We start from the raw sequence: 6,745 nt of genomic DNA, 5'->3' as shown, positions 1-6,745 counted from the left end.
AAAAAAAATCCCCAGGAAAGCTGTAAATTGGCCAAAACTGACTATAAAAATATAGAGGTCTAATAAATTTAATTACTTGTAACTGTAATGGTTTTGGTGTGATTTCTAGAAAATAATCAGAATGGCATTCCACCAGGGAATACATCCTAGATTATTTTCATAATGTTATAACTATTGTTTGATTAAACTTAGTTGTAATTCCCTGCTTAACCCTTTTTTGTTACTATTTTCTCCCATTTATTTTCAACTTTAATTCTGCTTAATGAGCTGAAATMGTTAAAAGTACCTGGAAAAGAGGTAAAATGGTGTGTGATGGACACASAGAGCACCTCACTGAGGTAGGAGTAGCCTCAAGTCAGTCTGTTTGCCTAAGGCTCACTTAAACTTGATTCTGTTTCCCAGCAGGTCTGTAGGAATCCAGGTCATTAACTGAAATCTGGACAAAAACTACCTTAAAAAAAATCTACTTCAAGCTACAAGTGAGAGGAAAAACCTTAAAGTTTTGGAGCAACCCAAGGAAAAGTTTTGGTAGTCAGCACTTGGCCTCCGAAATGGCTGACGAGGGAGCAGGGAAAGGCGATGGCTCAACCTCCCTCCTGCTGCACCTGAGAGGGGGAGGAGGARGAGGGAAAAGCAGGGAAAGCTCAAAGCACTGGGGCTTTTGTAGGGGGACAAACAGGTCAGGGAAGGGGTGAATTAGGGGAGAGGCTGAGACTGCTCTGACTGAAGGCTGTCGAGATGGGAACTGGAGTTGGTGAAACATGCACCTGGTGAGGCAAGAGCTGGGATTGAGGCAGGAGCTGGGATGGGCCTGGGCAGCTGCCCGCGGGAATGAGGGAAAGGGGCTTTTATACAAAAGYAGAGGGTTTAGGGGAAGGGGAGGAGGGGATGGGGCTGTCACAAGGCTGTCCCAGCTCTGCCAGCACAGGTTGCGTGCTACAAGATCCAGGATGGGGGTTAAAGCGGCAGCACAGAGGGGCTGGGAAGCTCCCACCAGGTTTAACCCCAGCCTGGCCAAGCCCCTTCCACTCTACGGGGGGAAAACAGCCTTTATTAGGGAACAGAGGGTGCAGGGCGATGCGAGGAGGGGACAGCGATGTCCCCAGCGCAGGTGGGCTGGTGTAAAATCGGGGGTAAAGCAGCCGAGGGARCCGCTGAAGGGGAGATCAGACCGATTTCATCCCTCCCCCGCTCTGGGGCTCTGGCGGGGGAAGGAAACGAGCCAGGGCCACTTGCTCAAGAGCCCGGGAGCCACCGGCTCTGTCCCTGTGCCATGACATCACCGCAGCGCCGGGGTGGGGGGGCCGATGATCATTCGGGATCCTGCGGGCTGGGGATGGGGCCCGAGCCCCGCGTCCTCCTCCGTCCCAGACGCTGCTTCCCAGCCGCTTATTTCCCTGCCCAGCGATTCCCTCTCCRATTCCCACACCGGCGTTGTCCCCAGGGGCAGGACGCGTGTCCGATGGCACCGATGGGGGTCCCTCATGGCCCCGGCTCTGTGAAATGCAGCTCCCGGCACCTGGTTCSTGGGAAAACCTTGATCCACGGGGATATACTCAGTCAGGGTTTGCCCTCATCCACTTCCCCCACACCTTTTACATYCAAATCCCTGGAATAAATGTTTTCTCTGCAAATGCTTTAAAAAATAGAATTTAAACAAAAACAAACCTACTAAAAGGGCCGTAATGATCAACTCTCCAGCCTGCTCTGACCCCACCAACTTCTGCTTTATTCTGTGCTGTTTTAATGAGTCTCCCTAGGAACCAGGTTATCCCGATCTCAAGGGCTCATTGCAGCTCCTGTGCCCAAAGCTCCTGCAGACACAGACCAGTGACATTCRGGGACCTTTGAAACCTCCAAGTGGATCAGTAATGGACACGGAGCTCACCCGTGCCTCTCCCTGGCCAGGGGCAGAGTTCCCCATCCTGAGCCTTCCCACACACTCCAGAGCAGAGGAACTGAGTGAGCATGGAGCCTGCAGCAGCAGGAATCAGCCTGGCATGAGACAGAGACATTGGAATCATGGAATGGTTTGGGTTGGAAGGGACCTTAAAGACCATCCAGTGCCAACCCAACTCACCGTGGTGGTGAGGCCCTGGCACAGGGTGCCCCAGAGAAGCTGTGGCTGCCCTGGATCCCTGGCAGTGCCCAAGGCCAGGCAGAGCTTGGAGCACCCTGGGATAGTGGAAGGTGTCCCTGCTCATGGCAAGGGGTGGAAAGAGGTGAGCTTTAATGATGAACCTTCCCACCCAGACCATTCTGGGATTCTATGCCCAGGGATGCACTGGACCAGGCAGGAATGCCCTCACCAGAGCTCCATGGCTGTAGGAGGGCAACACCAGCACTGGATTTGGGGCATTGGAAATGCAGAGCATTGGGAGACCCTYGGGCAAAGGGCTTTCCCAGCTCCTCCCCTCCCAAGGGTTTTGTTTTCAGRGGAAAGAGATGAAGTTCTGTCCTGGGGAGAGGCAGAAATTGTAGCACCAACACAAAAAATGGAGACTGCCCCATGCCACCTGTGGGAATGGCCACTCCCCTTGGACAGAAGCAGTGCAGGGACAGAACAGTTCCCTGGAAACACTGCAAATCCAAGAAGGAATTGCCTGCTAATGCCACAGCCTCGGGGTGAGGTGAGCCCCAAATCCTGCCCTGTGATCCAGCAGCCCCTCAGAGCCACTCCTGGTGCTTCTTCTGTGGCAYTCCRGGCCTGAGCCCAAACCCAGCGGGGGTCACCCACAGCCCTTCTCCTGGGTGACACCAACCCTGTCCCCAAACCCAGCTGGTGTCACCCACAGCCCTTCTCCTGGGTGACACCAACCCTGTCCCCAAACCCAGCTGGTGTCACCCACAGCCCTTCTCCTGGGTGACACCAACCCTGTCCCCAAACCCAGCTGGTGTCACCCACAGCCCTTCTCCTGGGTGACACCAACCCTGTCCCCAAMCCCAGCTGGTGTCAGCCACTGGGCAGCATCAGCCACCTCCCTCCTTTTCACCCTGTCCCCAATCCCAGCCAAATGCTCCCCTCCTGCTCCYCCTAAACCCCAGAACACCCGGGCAGGTGCAAAGCTCACAGCTCAAGCCAAGTGTGGCCCTCATCAGTTTGACAAAAACAGCTTGAAATTGCATTTTTAGCTGTCACAAGCGCRTGAAGACACACACAATAAACCTGCCAGCTCTGGAAATGCAGCTGGGATATAAAAATATCACGGAATCACAGAATGGATTGGGTTGGAGGGACCTTAAAGACCAGTTCCACCCCTCTGCCGTGGGCAGGGACACCTTCCACCAGCCCAGGTTGCTCTAAGCCCTGCCCAACCTGGCCTGGAACACTTCCAGGGATGGGGCAGCCATCACTTTTCCATATGAAGCTTTGGAATTCAGGACCTGSTAAAGCAATGTCAGCAGAGTCATAACAACACATGTAATTTGAAAAAAAAATACTCCACCGAGTGCCTAAATGTAAAATAATCTGGTTTTAACTGGCTGACCCACGTCTGACAGCACAATCCGCACTTAGAGCAGAAGCCTCCCAAATCTCCCTGTTTTAAACCTAAACCCAGCCCCACAAATACCAGGGGATGAGCCGGTGTTATTGGCCTTTGCCGAGGGAAAACCGGGGCTGGGAACTGGGAGTTCCACCGAGGAGTCGTGGGGAGGCTGTGCCAGCTCAAACCCTCCCCAGCGCTGAGCACTTCCAAAAAAAAAAAAAAAAAAAAAAGCCATTTTTAGTTTTAAGACAGCCGGGTTTTGACTTTGCACGGGGAAAACAACACCGCAGGTGCTTCCCCAGCCCCAAGAGGGACATCTCTCCCTCCGAGATGGGGGTCGCCAGGGTTTGTTACCGCCTGAGAAGTTCCCCCGGGCCCTGGCAACAGCCAAACGCTTTTGTTTTTGAGTCTCGGAGCTCCCCGGCGGGGAGGCCATGTTAGCTGAGATCCACTGGATCCGGCCAGGATCCCTCCGGGAACCCCGCGGGGTTTGGCTGAAATGTGTGAAACAAAGGATTAAATGCCAGGGATTATTTCCCCCCATCACACACACACACCCCAAACGCGGTGTAAGAAGGAGTTGAGGGTCGGGACGCTGGCAGTTACACCCTTCCCAGCCCAAATTTCCATAAAAASTGCGCTGTTCCTCCCCTCCCTGCTCCTCACGGGGGTCAGGCAGAGCCAGCCCCGCAAGAGATCGGGCTGCGGCTGTCGAGAATCGTTCAAATACAGTTTAACGCTAATTTTGATAGAAAAACAGCCCCAGCCCCCGCCCAGCAGCGCAGGTGCGGCCGGAGTTCCCCGGGCAGGGCCGAGCCGGGTTTCCCCGCCCCACCGGCTCCAACCCCGGGGAGGCCGCGGAGCCCCGACACGTCCCGGCTCCGTGAGGCGCCTGGCAGCGCTGAGCTGCGCTCCCGGAGCGCCGACGGGGAGCGGCCGGTGGCGCGATGGCGCGGTGGCGCCGCTCCCCCCGCAACGCCGACGGGGGCCCCGCGCTCCGCTCTCGGGACAGGAGCCCCGGCCGGGCCGCCCCGCGCTGCCTGTCCGGGGTCGCGGAAGGCCCCCCCAGTCCGCGGCGGGACTCAGCCCGGCCCGGCCCCTCACATACAAAATGGCGGCGGCGGTGCCGCTCCCGCTCCGCCCGCTCGGCCGCCATAGCCGCCGTCCCGGCTCCGCCGCGCGCCCGCCAATCAGGAGCCGCCGTACAGCTGCGTGACGGCTCGGCGGAGCCAATGGAAATGCGCGTCGTAGAGGAAAAGGCGGTGCGCCTGCTCACCGCGTGGCATTGTGGGGGTTGTAGTCCGCTGACGCGTTACGGTGGTGGCGCCGGGGCAGTTGCGGACTCGCCGTCCCAGGATGCCCCGCGGCCCACGTGGCGGGCGCTGTGTCACGGCGGTGGGCGGAGGGAGCGGCCGGGCCTGCTCCCGGTACCGCCCCCGCCTGGGCCTGCTCCCGGTGCCGCCGCGGGGGCGGGACAGCCGAGACTCCCCCTAGGCCTCGACTGCGACCAGGGGAACCTTGCAGTGCAACAGAGCTCGGAGCCTCCGGGAGCCCCTCCCTCGGGACTACGGGAGGAGGGTTTTGTCCGGGATGACGACGCTGAAAGCCGGCCCTGAGGGCCGCTCGGCCGGGGCGGGACAGGGGGCCGAGGCCTTGCTCCGGTGGCCTGTGCGCGGGCAGCTCCAGGGGTGGAAGGGGGTGACCCCAAGCGCCATTGATGRGTGTTGGGCGCAGGAAGGGGGTGCCGAGCCCCAGAGTGGGGTGGCCGGKGGGTACCCCAGCCCCAGATGAGGGTGTTTGGCTCGGGAAGAGGCTGCCCAGCTCTAGGCCTGGCTTTCTCTTCAGCATTTTAACTCCTTAATGCCTCTGTCTTCCTCCAGAACCATTCCCGGTGGCGTAGGGGACAGATCACAATTAACAGATCACAATTAACAGATCACAATTAACAGATCACAAGTAGCCGACACTGATCACAATTGGCAGGTGTCTGCTCAGTATGGTGACAGCTCAGTGTACTCCGGACAGGGGGGTGACAGTTCTGCCCCCAGATTACCCCTCTGCCAAATTCCAGCTCTGCCAGCTCCTCCCAGGGTTATCTGAGCTCCATCTCAGATCCCAAGGAGCAAAGGGCAAAGTCCATGAGTTTTCCCAAGGGTTTCATGGRGATTTTTCCCCCACTAGTGCTCCTTGCTGCCTGAGTTGTGTAGGGTACCAACAGAGGGTTCAGTCAGCAGGAATTTAAGGGAATAATCTGTATTTTGGAGATCAGGACACAAAAAAGGCAAAACTAAACAATAAGTATCACAAATACAAGCAAGCAAACAATCAAACCAACAAAAAAAAAACCCCATAACTCCCAAAAAGCCCCACCCAAACCTAAAAAGTTTCCATACAGASTTGGCTGCCTTTCCTGGGGCAAGCTGGGCCTAGGCCTTGTCCCTGTGTGATTTTTGGGAAGAACTGTGCAGAGAATGAGCCTGAGCAGCCACTTGAAGCTTTTTGAATCGAGTTCTGACGTTATGAAATGCCAAAGACCTTTTTTTTTTTTCTGGACCAGTAAATCCCCAATCATAAACTCGCCTTCCCATTATGTGATTTTAATGAATGGAGGTTAGTTGTGCCAAACATTTTCCAGCCAAAGGGTTGGTGTTGGATATGGCCTGGCTGTTTCCGAGTGGGAAAGGGGGTGGGGAGGTGTAAAATGGGACAAATCTTGGGGTTTTGGGTGGGAAGGCAAGGGATAAATCCACTTGCCCCTGGACTGTCCCAGTATGACCAGTAGTAAGGGGGTCAGAACTCTTTGTGCAGAGCCTGGGGGGGTTGGTGACGGTGCCACAACCCAGGAAGGGCCTTTCAGGCACCACCCCAACATTGGACTGGGTGCCCCCAGCCCCTGGGGACTGTCCCTGTCCTCACAGGCCTCTCCAGAGGGTTTGTCCCTGTCCCCAGCCCTGTCTGTTGGGATTTTCACAGGGGACAGCAGGAAGGCAGAGCCACGTGCCCCGGGATGTTTCTGGAACATTGGGGTGGTTCTTGGCACCCCTGAGCTGTCGGATGCTCCCCCTGTGCCAGCCCATCCCTACAAACCAGAGGACACCCAGTTTTTAGGGATTTCTGTGTCGGGAGCTKTGACAGCAGCAGCTTGAGGCCACATCAGTCCCCAACTGGTGCAGGTGGGGCATAACTCCCGGCATATCCATTTCCTGGGATTTTGTGCTTTCAGAGGGATCCCCTGCTTGTCCTCCCTTTCCCTGCCT

Source organism: Malurus melanocephalus, unplaced genomic scaffold (assembly GCF_030028575.1).
Source record: "Malurus melanocephalus ecotype Western Australia unplaced genomic scaffold, MMel_1.1 scaffold_613, whole genome shotgun sequence".
NCBI lineage: Eukaryota > Metazoa > Chordata > Aves > Passeriformes > Maluridae > Malurus > Malurus melanocephalus.
The sequence above is the reverse complement of the archived record's forward strand: the minus strand, read 5'-3'. Positions refer to the sequence as shown.